Here is a 16,380-nt window from a genome sequence, read left to right on the forward strand (position 1 = left end):
CAAACTCAAAACCTTCCATACAGAGAACAATAACATGATGAAAAATTACGAAAACGACGATGCTGATGCATTATTTGCAACAATAGGCACCACCAAATCCCAAGAGATCTCCCAACTCTCTGAGAAAGTTTGCAGCTTGAGCGAGAGTGTCTCCACCGCAACCTTCAACGAAGAAGAAACACGCCAAAGGGTAGTAAACAGATCACCCACCAGAACGTAGAAAAATCGCTCCTTTTTCGGTGACTTCGCCGCCAGGACGGTCGGGAAGTCTCCAGCTAGGAGGTTGGAACAATCTCCGGTGAGGAGGAATGGTGGGTCAGTGAGGCTTGTCCAGAGCAGGGATCAAATAGGGAACAGATTTATCAAGGAACTAGACTCGTCGCCGTGATGCCGGCAAGAATTCCAGCCGGCGTTCTAGGTCTCCGGCAAACCGGACCGACAACGGAGCAACTAGATCTATCGTGGGTCGGAACCCATCTAAGAGGAGAGGAATAAATTAGTCCCCTGCAAGGGTGAGGCACGCCGCTGCACCGACAGTTGAGAGTGGTGACCCGAAAATGGATAATCCGGCTATGGAGGAGGAAAAGTAATCATCTTCAGCTAATAATGAATCTCTGGAAGGGGATGGAGGAGGGGTTGGAGGAGGGGAATGGAGAGCGAAGAAAGTGAAGAGATACTGGGGGGGAGGGGTGGGTTAGGGGGTTGTTTTGTTTTTATTTTTAATATTATTTTTATTAATTATTAAGGGTAATTTGGTAAAAAAATTAAAAATAAAGTAGAAAAGGACGATTTTATAACGTTGAGGATGATTTTAATAACAAAAAAAGGTCAGGGACGATTTTGATTTTGGCCTCAAACGTTAAGGATGAAAAAAGTACTTAACTCTAATAATAAATAATAATAATAATAATAATAATAATAATAATAATAATAATAATAATAATAATAATAAGTCATACCCTGCCTTAACAAGCAAAGCCAGGCCCAACTAACAAAAAGGTCTACTAATAAAGATGACCTTTACAAATGTACCCGACCACTTTAAAGAGGTCGGAGACAAACCAAGGAAGCTCAACATTATCCGCCCAAAGCAGGTAACTGCCTCCAGAAGCCTCGACTGATATTCCTATCTTTCCCAAAAGATTGGCCCCAACAAACTCTCGAGAAAACAGGAAATAGTTATACATCAGATAAGATGGAACTACCACAATCAAGGAGGTCATCAACTCCACTATAAATACACTAGCACCCCCGGGTATAATTCACGTTCTAATATACCAAAAAGCAGCCTAAAGCCCTTGCTAACTTAAGTATCGGAGACCCTTGCAGGTACCATCCCTCACCTCCTCATGAAGAACTCGGACAAGCGGCACATTGGCACCAAACAAGTTGGACGCTGCCATCTAAAGGGATCTGGACCTCACGTTTAGTCTCAAATTAGCATTTCAGGAAACTCTCGGAACATTGGCGCTGTTGCCGGGGATCTGGAATTCACCTTTTGATAATGGCGGACCGCCAACATAAAGAATGCCGCACGACGTCTGAATCTGAAGCTGAACCCCAACCAGAGGGCAACGCCATTATACTACCTCTACCACACCAGACACATGGTCCTCCTGGGAAAGGGCCATCGGCCAACCCAGAGCCAAGGCAAATTCATTCGGAAGTCTATCACCCCAAAGAAGAAGAACCCCCGCAAACAGTAGAAATACTTGGTCTCATCCGAGGCTGGGGAGATCAGCTAGAGCAACTCGAATATCAGGTTGAGCGACAGCGAGAGGCTGAACGAGTGCTACAGAGAGAAGTAAGGCGACAGAGGGAATTAGAGGGAAAGCTCCTGAAGTTGGAAACCGGTCATTGAAAGCAAACTAATCGAATAGGTTAGGAAGACAGCCCATTGGGAGGAGAAGACCCATTCTCGAAAGAGATCATACGGGCCAAAGTACTCATGAACTTTAAAACCCCTGACATGGACCTCTACGATGGAACGACCGACCCTCGGCACCATGAAAGAGTATTTTCGTCGGTTAGGAATTTTCACAAAATAATTCCGTTGCTAGTATAGTTTCCAGCCAACAAACAACACTCAATCAAAGTTTTAAAAATGGTTGTCACAAGTACAAACCCCAATAAAAATAAACCGAGAGTATTTAAACCTCGGCCCGTCTCACAAGGAATTGCAATGAAGTGCTCAATCATTGGCTATAAAGGAACAAGGGGGTTTGATTTGGTAATTGGCAAGAAAAGTAAATAACAAGAAAGTAAATGACAATTAACTAATGAAGGAAAGGAAAATAACTCTTGGATAAGGCATGGAAATTGAGATCACCATCCTTGTCTACAAACCATATATTGATAATTATAAGGGACCAACCCATCAAGTCTACTTCTATGCTTGAAGTATGTCAAATAGGCTTGATCAACATCAACCTATAAGTCCTAACCTAGCTACTAATTAACTTAGTAGTAGGCTAGTGTTAATGGGTATCAAATTGACCACTAAGGGTTCTCAAATCACCAATTCAATGAGACCCAATGACTTAAGGTCACCCAATTCCCTAAGCCTAGGCCAGGATTGAAGAAAACTACTCTATAACTAGTGAAAACATTTTATCAAACACCTAGAGTGCAATAAAAGTAAACATCACAAATTGCAAGAATTAATGAAACCTATAACTAACACAAACAAGAAATCAATAATAGTAATTAAGATAAACATAAAAAAACATGGAAACATAAAATTGCATTAAAAGGGAATTACAATCTACAAGAGTTCATGAAAGTAAAAAATGGCAACATAAAGAAATTAACAAGAGAAACTACGAGGATTAAGACAATAGAACAATAAAATACGAAGAGAGTTGAACTAAAAATAAGAATTAAAACTTGAATCTATGAAAATTTGACCAAACTATCCTAAATTATAGAGAGAAAGGAGAGCTTCTCTCTCTAGAATTCTAACCTAAAACATGATCAAAAACTATATTATGACTACTCCCCCGATTCGCCTACAATTCTTAGGTTCAAAAGCATCAGAAATGAGTTGGATTTGGGCCTCCTTGAGCTCAGAAATCGCCCCCAGCGTGTTGCCCTTAACTTGGTCACGTGCTGCTTGTCACGCGTACGCATGAGCCTTGTATACGCGTCGCTTGCAACTTTCTATTTCATGCGTGCGCGTGGGTGATGCGTAGGCATCGCTGGCGAATCTCCTCCTCATGCATACGCGTGGGTGACACGTGCGCGTGGCCTTGAGTTCAGCAAATCCTTATTTCTTCATGAATTATCCATTTTTGCATGCTTTTTCTTCATTTTTTCATCCCAATTTTTGCCTTCTAATCCTGAAATCACTAACAAACACATCAAAGCATTGAATGGAATTAAAGTGAGTTAAATTTATTAATTTTTGGGCCTAAAAAGCATGTTTTTACTTTTAAGGACAAATTAGGAGAAATTCACAAAACCATACTATTTCATTGAATAAATGTGAGAAAAGTTGATAAAATCCCCTGAATTCAATACAAGACAAACCACAAAATTGGGGTTTATCAAACCTCCCCACACTTAAACTATGTCCTCATGCTAAACCAAGAAAGACTAGAAATGGGGTATGAACATTTATTCAATGCAAATAAACTATATGAACCTATCTACATACATGCAACTAAATGCAAGATTCTTTTACCTACTTAGTTAAAAGTAAATCAATCTTCAAGAACATATATGAACAAGTAGGACTAAGGTCATATGACATTTTATAAACTCCACCAATTTAAATATAAAAAATGAGGTATATACAAACTTGCAAAAAGAAATCTCGTGAAAGAAGGGAACAAGGAATTGAGCATCGAACCCTCACCGGAAGTGTATCCGCTCTAGTCGCTCAAGTGTATAGGGTTGATTAACTCAATTCTCCTCTAATAATGGTTTTCAAGATTTGTCTTTCATCTAAAATCAACAATTATCCAATGCATGCATACATTTATCATGAGGACTTATTCATAGGTTGTGATGGGGTTAGGGTAAAGGTAAGGATGCATATGGTCAAGTGAAATTAAAATTTGAATCTTTGATTAACCTAAGCTCTCACCAAACACATATAACAACCTATAAAATTCTAATACAATACCTAGCTACCCATGATTCCCACTTTTTTTTCACATACTCATGCATTCTCTTTAATTCACATTCCATATGCATTGTTATTATTACTTTACTTTGGGGCATTTTTGTCCCCTTTTTATTGGTTCCTTTTTCTATATATTTTTCTTTCTTTTATTTTTCTATTTTTTTACATTCTTTTTATTTTTCTTTTCTTTTTCTTCTTTTTTTTTCTATTTTTTTTTCAAGATAAAATATATACAAGAGTATCAATGCATATGGTTGAAACATTTAGTGCATGAATATGTACCCAATCCCATGATTTTCAACAAAAATACAAAATACACTTTTATCTCAACCAATGTTCCCAAGTTTCCCATACCCAAATGATACACACCCTCACTAGCCTAAGCTAATCAAATATCCAAATTAAGGGACATTTAATGTTTCTCACTAAGGGGTAGTGATGTGCTAAAATTAAGAACAAAAGGAATTGAATAGGCTCAAAATTGGCTAGCAACGATTGATGAAAGGTAGGCTATTTGGGTAAGTGAGCTAAATAAAATGATGGCATCAATCATATAAATTCATTCATACACGAAATAATGGACATAAAGAATCAAACAAATGAAAGATTGCAATCATAGAAAGAGAATAATGCACACAAGAATGGAAATAAGTGGTTATATGATGTAACCACACAATTGGGCTCAAATTTCTCATGCTTGTGTGTTCTTGGCTCAACAAATATGTTCAAAAATTAATTCCTTCAAGCAAGTTCAACACAAAATTTTTTTTATTTAAATTAGTGGTGTTCCCTGATGAGTCCATATTTGATGAGATATTTTGACTTGATTTGAGTGGATTTCATCACATAAACCTACACTTAAGCACCAAAATAGCTTATTTTTTGTGTTTGATCCCTAAATAGAACCCAAATGTGAAAACATGTGTTTTTGTGCTTAAATTGAGCAATTAAATTCCACTTTTATTCTATTTGATGCCATGACATATTTGTTGAGTGATTTCAGGCCTTAGAGGCAGGAATGGATAGCCAAAAGTGGAAGAAAGCATGTACAAGGGAGAAAACATGAAGAAAACAAGGAAAAACACACACAGCAAAGTGTGCGTGCCCACAACCTTACGTGCAGGCGCACAAGGAAGAATTTTCATGTGCGTCGCATAAGTACCTGTGCGTACGCACAGGTCAACTTTCAGCCGAGTGTGCATACGCCAGGTACCAGTGCATGCTTCCATTAAAAAGGCACGTGCACTCGCATTTTGGGGCTCTTTTTGGCCCATTTCTAAAGGCTTGAGGCTGAAATCAAAGGCTATATTAAGGGGGCAACTTAGAATAGGAGACCACATTTTTTAGGAGTAGTTTTAGGATAGTTTAGTTTAGGTTTTCTCTTAAGTTTTCTTAGGTATAATTAGGGATTGTAGAATTTTATACTTCAATTTTGGCTTTGGATTTTGCTATCTCATTGTAAGTATTTCTTTAATTTCTCTTTTAATTACTACACTTGTTCTACACTTTCTCATATTTTCATTTCTCTTGCTAATTTATATACTTGCCAATTTATATAGTTTTGCGATTTTGGATTTCTAGTTGTTGAATTTGATGTTTGATGCTTATTTTATGTTTGTTTGAGTTGCCTTTATTGATTTTGATCATTTATAGTTCATAGCTTTCATCAATTTACCAATTTTGCCATGTTTTATGTTTGTGCCCTCTATGTGTTTGATGAAATGCCAATTTTGATTATGGGGTAATTTTCACCCCTTGGCTTGGGAAAAATGAGTTCATGAATTGCTCGAGCCATAATGTCCAACATTTAATGATAATTCTTGGGTTGTTAGTTGTTATTGTTTCCACTAACGCTAACGTTTTACCAATTAATGGTAAGTTAGCTAGGATTTGTGGATTAATAACAATTATGCTCACTTGACTTATCCTTCGATGTTAATGGTTGACTTAGTGAGATTAATCCATCATAATTATCATAGTTGTGGTTATGGTAAGGAAAGAATTCCATAACTCATCCCAAGTCAAGGTTTCATTTATGTTTTGAACCATTTTTCCATCGCTTTATAGCATTAGTTGTTCACATTACATATATGGTTCTTTTGTTTTCCTATTACTTCGTTAATTGAAATTTTGTCTAGTTCTTTTATCTCTTTATTTGTTTGCTTCCTTATCATTGAAAACACCCTTTTGATCTTCACAACCAAAATTGTGTGCACTTGTTGGCATTAGTTCCTAGGGAAGACAACCCGAGGTTGAAAGACTCTCGGTTATAATTAGAAATTTTAAACTTTGATCGGACATTACCTGTTGGTTGAGAACTATACTTGCAATGAGGTTATCTCTCCTTTACCGAGAAGGAATTCTTAACCAACGGTTTTGCTCGCATCAAGTTTTTGGTGCCGTTGCCGGAGAGCTAGCATCATGAGTGCTATATTTTGGTTGTTGTTAATATGTGAATAGTGTGAATAGATACTTTTTGGTTATTTGTTTGTTTTTGCTATTAATTAGGATTTTGTTTCTTTGGTTAATTGATGTCTTTAGCTTTTATTTTCAATTTTTTCTATGAGTTATCACCCTCTTGGTTTGGAATTTGGTTTTGATCATTTTGTAGGGTTTGATAACTTCAATTTTGGATTGCATCATGGGATTGGAGCATCAATTTTGGAAGGAGCAATCTCCTCTACACTACAATGAGCCAAACCCTTCCCAATGCACATACCCAACCCAAGGATATGGTGGATTCTACTATGACTATACACCTCCACCACCATATGGCTATAACCAATACCCCCAACATCATCCTCAATCACCATATTTTCAATGACCATACCACCACCACCATACACCTTCTTACACACCACCTCAAAATGCTCATCGACATGAACTACCTCCTACGTATACAACCTTCTTCCCAAACAATGAACCTCATTTTTCACCACAATGTGAAGCTTTCCCACCCTTGGCCCAAGAACAACAAGACCTTCAAGCCTTTCTCCAAGAGCAAGAAGGATTCTGGAGGACACAAGGGCAATTCGTGGCAACCATAGCCGAGGCGGTGAACCGCTTAGTCCTCCTACGCTCATCCGATCATGACACTTCTCTTGAAGAATGTGAAGGATCAACTAAAGCTTCTAGTGAGGAGGAGAACATGGAGCCCCAAGGGAAAGAAGAAGGGTTAGAGCTTGAAGGAAAACTAGAGGAAGAAAGGGAAGTATGTGAACTGGATGAGAGAAAGGAGGAGTTGAGGGAGATTGATCAAGATGAGGATTCCATCATTGATGAATTTTTGTCCTCCTTGATCAATCCTCTTAATGACCCTAATGAGTCTCCTCCCATTGAGTTTGAGAGACATATAGAGGTAAATTTCTCACAACCTCCGTGTTATGATTTGAGTGATGGGAAAGAGGAGGAAGAGGTTGGTAAGGAAGAAAGAGTTGTCAACCAAGAACATATTGAGTGGGTGGCAATTTCACCTATGAGCTTCATTCCCACCAATATGCTATCTTGGAGATGGATTACCAACTCAAAGTCTTTCTTGGGTTGGTACATGGTGGAGAAAGGATTGTGGGTTGCAAAAAGAATCCAAGGCTCATCATGAAAGTCAATTTAAGACTTGGAGTTCAAGTACAGTGTGAAGCACAATTGTGTGATTTTCGGAGAATATTGGGTGGCTTCAAGGGTCATTTGAGAGCTTGTCCATCTGGCTTGAAGCATAAAGATCAACAAGAAGGTGACCGGGAAACTAGAACATGGGATCCCCGAGGACCTATGAAGTGCAAGCTTGGATGGAGATTCAAGGAGGAGTGGAAACACAAGCCACCCTAGCAAGAGTCTCCTAAAAAAAAGTCCAACTTAAGGACTATAAACCAAGGTGCTAGGTGGGAGACACCCCACCATAGTGACATCTTTCTTAGCCTTTCTCTTTGTTTATAGTCTTGTTTTATTGCATTTTAGCTTATCTTAGCTTAGCTTAGGTTAGTTTAATTTTGAGTTGGTAGGTTAATTTTCAAATGGATCATGCATTTATGGATTTTTGAATGATTTGGGGTTGAATTTTGGATGAGCTAAGGTGATGAGCGGATAATTTATACGCTTTTTGGCATTGGTTTTAGGTAGTTTTTAGTAGGATCTAGCTACTTTTAGGGATGTTTTTATTATTTTTTATGTAAAATTCATATTTTTGGACTTTACTATGAGTTTGTGTATTTTTCTGTTATTTCAGGTATTTTCTGGCTGAAATTGAGGGACCTGAGCAAGACTCTCATAAAAGGCTGACAAAGGACTGCTGATGTTGTTGGATTCTGACCTTCCTGCACTCGAAATGGATTTTTTGGAGCTACAAAACTCTAAATATCGCGCTCTCAACGGCGTTGGAAAGTAAACATCCAGAGCTTTCCAGCAATATATAATAGTCCATACTTTATCGAAAGTGGATTTCTACATCAATTACTTACTTCTGTAAACCCTAGTAGCTAGTCTAGTATAAATAGGACATTTTACTTTTGTACTAGGTGTCTTTGACCATTCGGTCTTTTGACCACATATCTGGTCCTTCTCCCTATTTTTGAATTTCACATCATATTTTGGGGGCTGGCCATTCGGCTATGCCTGGACCTTCATCACTTATGTATTTTCAACGGTAGAGTTTCTACACACCATAGATTAAGGGTGTGGAGCTCTGCTGTACCTCAAGTTTCAATGCAATTACTACTATTTTCTATTCAATTCAGTTTATTCATATTCTAAGATATTCATTGCACTTCACCATGATGAATGCGATGATCCGTGACACTCATCATCATTCTCACCTATGAACGCGTGACTGACAACCACTTCCGTTCTACCTTAGACCGGGCGCATAACTCTTGGATTCCTTAATCAGAATCTTCGTGGTATAAGCTAGAATTGATGGCGGCATTCATGAGAATCCAGAAAGTCTAAACCTTGTCTGTGGTATTCCGAGTAGGATTCAGGGATTGAATGACTATGACGAGCTTCAAACTCGCGATTGTTGGGCGTGATGACAAATGCAAAAGAATCAAGGGATTCTATTCCGACATGATCGAGAACCGACAGATGATTAGCCGTGCTGTGACAGAGCATTTGGACCATTTTCACTGAGAGGATGGGATGTAACCATTGACAACAGTGATGCCTTACATATAGCTTGCCATGGAAAGGAGTAGGAAGGATTGAAAGAAAATAGTAGGAAAGCAGAGATTCAACAGGAACAAGCATCTCTATGCACTTATCCAAAATTATCACCAATGATCTACATAAGTTTTTCTATCTTTATTTTCTGTTTATTTATTATTATTATTCGAAAACTCCATAATCAATTATTATCTGCCTGACTGAGATTTACGAGATGACCATAGCTGGCTTCATACCAACAATCTCTGTGGGATCGACCCTTACTCACGTAAGATTTATTACTTGGACGACCCAGTACACTTGCTAGTTAGTTGAGCGAAGTTGTGAAGTTATGTTTAGACCATGGTATTGAGCACCAAGTTTTTGGGGCCATTACCTGGGAATCAATTTGGAACAACAATTTAAGTATGAATTACAATTTTATCCACCAAGTTTTTGAAAACTTAAATTGTTGCTTGTCCACAAGCAACTGAAAATCAAATAAGATAAAAAGAAGAGAACATACTATAAATCTCAGAATATCAATGAATATTAATTCTAATTAGATGAGTGGGACTTGTAGCTTTTTGCTTCTGAACAGTTTTGGCATCTCACTTTATCCTTTGAAGTTTAGAATGATTGGCATCTCTAGGAACTTAGAATTTCAGATAGTGTTATTGATTATCCTAGTTAAGTTTGTTGATTCTTGAACACAGCTACTTTTATGAGTCTTGGCCGTGGCCCTAAGCACTTTGTTTTCCAGTATTACCACCGGATACATAAATGCCACAAACACATGACTGGGTGAACCTTTTCAGATTGTGACTCAGCTTTGCTAAAGTCCCCAGTTAGAGGTGTCCAGAGCTCTTAAGCACACTCTTTTTACTTTGGATCACGAATTTAACCACTCAGTCTCAAGATTTTCACTTGGACCTGCATCCCACAAGCACATGGTTAGGGACAGCTTGATTTCGCCGCTTAGGCCTGGATTTTATTTCCTTGGGCCCTCATATCCATTGATGCTCAAAGCCTTGGATCCTTTTTACCCTTGCCTTTTGGTTTTAAGGGCTATTGGCTTTTTCTGCTTCCTTTTTCTTTTTTTTTTCTTTCTATTATTTTTTTCGCCACTTCTTCTTTTTTTTCGCAAGCTTTTGCTATTCACTGCTTTTTCTTGCTTCAAGAATCAATTTCATGATTTTTCAGATTATCAATCGCATTTCTCTTTGTTCATCATTCTTTCAAGAGCCAACAATTTTAACATTCATAAACAACAAGATCAAAAATATGCACTCTTCAAGCATTCATTCAGAAAACAAAAATTATTGTCACCACATCAATATAATTAAACTAAATTCAAGGATAAATTCGAAATTTATGTACTTCTTGTTCTTTTGAATTAAAACATTTTTCATTTAAGAGAGGTGAAGGATTCATGGAATTATTCATAGCCTTAAGACATGGTTACTAAATACTAATGATCATGTAGGAAAGTACACAAACATAAATAACATAAAGCTTAAAAATCGAAAAACAGAAAAATAGAACAAGGAATGAGTCCACCTTAGTGGCGTCTTCTTCTTGAAGGACCAATAATGTCCTTGAGCTCTTCTATGTCTCTTCCTTGCCTTTGTTGCTCCTCCCTCATTGCTCTTTGATCTTCTCTAATTTCATGGAGAATAATGGAGTGCTCTTGATGTTCCACCCTTAATTGATCCATATTGTAACTCAAGTCTTCTAGAGAGTTGTTGAGTTGTTCCCAATAATTATTGGGAGGAAAGTGCATCCCTTGAGGCATCTCCGGGATTTCTTGGTGATGAGCTTCCTCATGCGTCTCTTAGGATCCATGAGTGGGCTCTCTTGTTTGCTCCATCCTCTTCTTAGTGATGGGCTTATCCTCCTCAATGGGGATGTCTCCTTCTATGATAACTCCAACTGAGTAACATAGATGGCAAATAAGATGAGAAAAAGCTAGCCTTGCCATGGTGGAAAAACAAAAAGCTATGCCTTTACCACACCAAACTTAGAATGTTGCTCGCCCTCGAGCAAGAGAAGAAAAAAAAGAAGAAGAAGAAGATAAAATATGGAAGAGAGTAGGGGGAAGGTGTATTCGGCCAAGGTATAGAAGAGGGGTTTGTGTTGTGTGAAAATGAAGAAGAATGGAGGGATATTTATAGTGGAGGGAGAGGGGTTAAGGTTCGACCATATTGGGCGGGTTAGGTGGTAAAGTGTTTTTGTATTTTGAAGGTAGATGGGGTTTATGGGGAAGAGTAGAAGGATGTAAGTGGTGAAGAAGTGATGGAGAAGAGAGATTGAGGTGATTGGTGAAGGGTTTTTGGGGAAGAGTGTTTATGGGATTGTGTGAAGAGGGGAGAAGGTGAGTTGAGGTAGGTGGGGATCCTGTGGGGTCCACAGATCCTGAGATGATCCTGTGGGGTCCACAGATCCTGTGGTGTTAAGGATTTACATCCCTACACCAATTAGGCATGTAAAACGCCTTTGCATACAATTCTGGCATTTGAACACCGGATTGATGCTTGTTTTGGGCGTTCAGCGCCCATCTGTAGCATGTTTCTGGCGTTGAACGCCAGTTTCATGCTTGTTTCTGGCGCTCAGCGCCAGCTTTCCTCAGTGTGTATTCCTGGCATTTAAACGCCAGGATGTTGCTTGTTTTTGGCATTCAACGCCAGATCCATGCTCTGTTCTGGCGTTGAACACCAGCCAGATGCTCCTTACTGGCATTTATACGCCAGTAAGTCCTTCCTCTAGGGTGTGATTTTTCTTCTGCTGTTTTTGATTCTTTTTTTAATTTTAGTATTTTTTTTCATGACTCCACATGATCATGAACCTAATAAAACATAAAAGAACAAAAAAGAAAAAGTAAAATTAGATAAATAAAAATTGGGTTGCCTCCTAATAAGCGCTTCTTTAATGTCAATAGCTTGACAGTGGGCTCTCATAGAGCCACATAGGTGATCAGGTCAATGTTGTAGACTCCCAACACCAAACTTAGAGTTTGGATGTGGGGATTCAACACCAAACTTAGTGTTTGGCTGTGTCCTCCCAACACCAAACTTAGAGTTTGATGGTGGGGGCTTTGTTTAACTCTGTACTGAGAGAAGCTTTTCATGCTTTCTCTCCATGTTTACAGAAGAACACCCTTGGGTCTTAAACACAAGGTAGTCTCCATTCAATTGAAGGACTAATTTTCCTCTGTTAACATCTATTACAGCTCCTGCTGTGGCTAGGAAGGGACTTCCAAGTATGATGCATTCATCCTCCTCCTTCCTAGTGTCTAAGATTATGAAATCAGCAGGGATGTAAAGGCCCTCAACCTTTACTAACATGTCCTCTACCAATCCATACGCCTGTCTTACTGACTTATCTGCCATTTGTAATGAAAATATGGCAGGCTGTATCTCAATGATCCCCAGCTTCTCCATTACAGAGAGTGGCATAAGATTTATGCTTGACCCCAGGTCACACAGAGCCTTTTCAAAGGTCATGGTGCCTATGGTACAGGGTATTAAGAATTTGCCAGGATCTTGTCTCTTTTGAGGTAAGGTTTGCTGAACCCATGTATCTAGTTCACCAATGAGCAAGGGAGGTTTACCTTCCCAAGTCTCATTACCAAACAACTTGGCATTCAGCTTTATGATAGTTCCTAGATATATTGAGCAACTTGCTCTCCAGTTACATCTTCATCCTCTTTAGATGAAGAATAGGCTTCAGAGCTCATGAATGGCAGAAGGAGGTTTAATGGAAACTCTATGGTCTCTATATGAGCCTTAGATTCCTTTGGGTCCTCAATAGGGAACTCCTTCTTGGTTGGGAGACGTCCCATGAGGTCTTCCTCATTGGGATTCACATCCTCCCTTTCCTCCTTGCATTCGGCCATATTGACTATATCAATGGCCTTGCACTCTCTCTTTGGATTCTCTTCTGTATTGCTTGGGAGAGTACTAGGAGGAGTTTCAGTGACTTTCTTACTCAGCTGGCCTACTTGTGCCTCTAAATTTCTAATGGGGGACCTTGTTTCACTCATGAAGCTTAAAGTGGCCTTAGACAGATCAGAGACTATATTTGCTAAGTTAGAGGTGCTCTGCTCAGAATTCTCTGTCTGTTGTTGAGAAGATAATGGAAAAGGCTTGCCATTGCTAAACCTGTTTCTTCCACCATTATTAAAGCCTTCTTGATGCTTTTGTTGATCCTTCCATGAGAAATTTGGATGATTTATCTATGAAGAATTATAGGTGTTTCCATAAGGTTCACCCATGTAATTTACCTCTGCCATTGCAGGGTTTTCAGGATCATAAGCTTCTTATTCAGAAGATGCCTCTTTAGTACTGTTGGATGCATTTTGCCATCCATTCAGACTTTGAGAAATCATGTTGACTTTCTGAGTCAACATTTTGTTTTGAGCCAATATGGCATTCAGAGCATCAATTTCAAGAACTCCCTTCCTCTGAGGCATCCCATTATTCACGGAATTCCTCTCAAAAGTGTACATGAACTGGTTATTTGCAACCATGTCAATAAGTTCTTGAGCTTCTGTAGGTGTTTTCTTTAGGTGATGGATCCACCTGCAGAATGGTCCAATGACATCTTAGAGAACTCAGATAGACCATAATAGAATATATCTATCATGGTCCATTCTGAAAACATGTCAGAAGGACATCTTTTGGTCATCTGCTTGTATCTTTCCCAAGCTTCATAGAGGGATTCACCATCTTTTTGCTCAGCTTTTGAGGGGGAAAGAATTTAGCCAAGAAGGCCATGACCAGCTTATCCCAGAAGTCCAGGCTATCCTTAGGTTGTAAGTCCAACCATGTTCTAGCTCCGTCTCTTACAGCAAAAGGGAAAAGCATGAGCCTGTAGACTTCAGGATCTACTCCATTAGTCTTAATAGTCTCACAGATCTGCAAGAACTCAGTTAAAAATTGGTAGGGATCTTCTGATGGAAGTCCATGAAACTTGCAGTTTTGTTGCATTAGAGCAATTAGTTGAGGTTTCAGCTCAAAATTGTTTGCTCCAATGGCAGGAATTGAGATGCTTCTTCCATCAAACTTGGAAGTAGGTGTAGTATAATCATCAAGCATCCTTCTTGCATTATTGTTGTTGGGTTCGGCTGCCATCTCCTTTACTTGTTCAAAAATTTCAACAAGGTTGTCTCTGGATTGTTGTAATCTAGCTTCTCTTAATTTCCTCTTCAGAGTCCTTTCAGGTTCAGGGTCAGCTTCAACAAGAATGCCTTTTTCCTTGTTCCTGCTCATATGAGAAAGAAGAAAACAAAAAAGGAAGAGGAATCCTCTATGTCACAGTATAGAGATTCCTTTATGTTAGTAGAAGAAGAAGGGAATAAAAGAAGGAGAATCCAAACACAAAGGTGAGGATAGGGGTAGTGATTGGAGATGAAGAGAAGTGTTAGTAAATGAATAAATAAATAAAATAAGATGAAAGAGAGAGAAATTTTCTAAAATAAATTTTGAAAAAGTAGTTAGTGATTTTCGAAAATTAAAGGAAAATAAAATTTAAAATTGAAATTTCAAACAATTAATTAATTAAAAAAATTTTTGAAAAAGAGGGAGGTATTTTCGAAAATTAGAGAGAGAAAAGTTATTAGGTGGTTTTGAAAAATATAAAAAATAAACAAAAAGTCAAATAGTTGGTTGAAAAAGATTTGAAAATCAATTTTGAAAAGATAAGAAGATAAGAAGATATTTTAAAATCAAATTAAAAAAAAAGATAAAATTTTGAAAAAGATATGATATAAAAGATAAGATAAAAAGATATGATTAAAATTAAAATTGATTACTTTACTAACAAGAAACTAAAAGATAAGATTCTAGAATTTAAAGATTGAACCTTTCTTAACAAGAAAGTAACAAACTTCAAATTTTTGAATCAAGCATATCAATTGTCAGCATAATTTTCAAAAATAAAGATAAAACTAAGAAAAAGATTTTTGAAAAATATTTTAAAGGATTTTCGTAAATTAATAAGAAAAATGAAAAAGATTTTAATTTTTGAAAAAGTTTTGAAAAGATAAGATTTTTAAAATTTGAAAATTTGACTTGACTTACAAGAAGCAACTAATTTTAAAAATTTTTGACTAAGTCAACCCAAATTTTCGAAATTTCGAGAGAAAAAAGGAAAAGATATTTTTTTGATTTTTGAATTTTTAATTATGAGAGAGAAAAACACAATTATGACCCAAAACATGAAAATTTTGGATCAAAACATATGATGCATGCAAGAACATTATGAATGTCAAGATGAACACCAAGAACATTTTGAAGATCATGATGAACATCAAGAACATATTTTTGAAAAATTTTTGATGCAAAAAAAACATGCAAGACAGAAAACTTAGAAATCCTTAATGTTTAGATACTATGAATGCAAAAAAATGCGCATGAAAAACAACAAAAGATATAAAACAAGAAAACATCAAGATCAAACAAGAAGACTTACCAAGAACAACTTGAAGATCATGAAGAACACTATGAATGCATGAATTTTCGAAAAATGCAAGAACAAGATGAATATGCAATTGACACCAAGCTTATAAATTGACTCAAGACTCAAACAAGAAACACAAAATATTTTTTTGTTTTTATGATTTTTTGAATTTTTTTGTATTTTATTTTAACTTTTTCGAAAACATATAAGAAAAAGGAATTAATGAATTCAAAGTCCTCAATAAAAATTCCAGGAATCATACCAGGTTAGTCTAAAGCTTGATGGCCAGCCAAGCTTCAGCATACCATTTTGAAACTCTAGAATTCATTCTTAAGAACTCTGAAGGATTTTTCGAAAACAGAGGGAGAAAATTTTTTTTGAAAGATTTTTGAAAAGAAAATTTTTTTTTTGAAAATAAATGAAAAAAATTACCTAATCTGAGCAACAAGATGAACCATCAGTTGTCCAAACTCGAACAATCCCCGGTAACGGCGCCAAAAACTTGGTGGACGAAATTGTGATTCATACTTAAATTGTTGTTCGAAATTGATTCCCAGGTAATGGCCCCAAAAACTTGGTGCTCAATATCATGGTCTAAACATAACTTCACAACTTCACTCAACTAACCAGCAAGTGTACTGGGTCGTCCAAGTAATAAACCT

The sequence above is a fragment of the Arachis stenosperma genome, chromosome 9 (genome assembly GCF_014773155.1).
Source record: "Arachis stenosperma cultivar V10309 chromosome 9, arast.V10309.gnm1.PFL2, whole genome shotgun sequence".
NCBI lineage: Eukaryota > Viridiplantae > Streptophyta > Magnoliopsida > Fabales > Fabaceae > Arachis > Arachis stenosperma.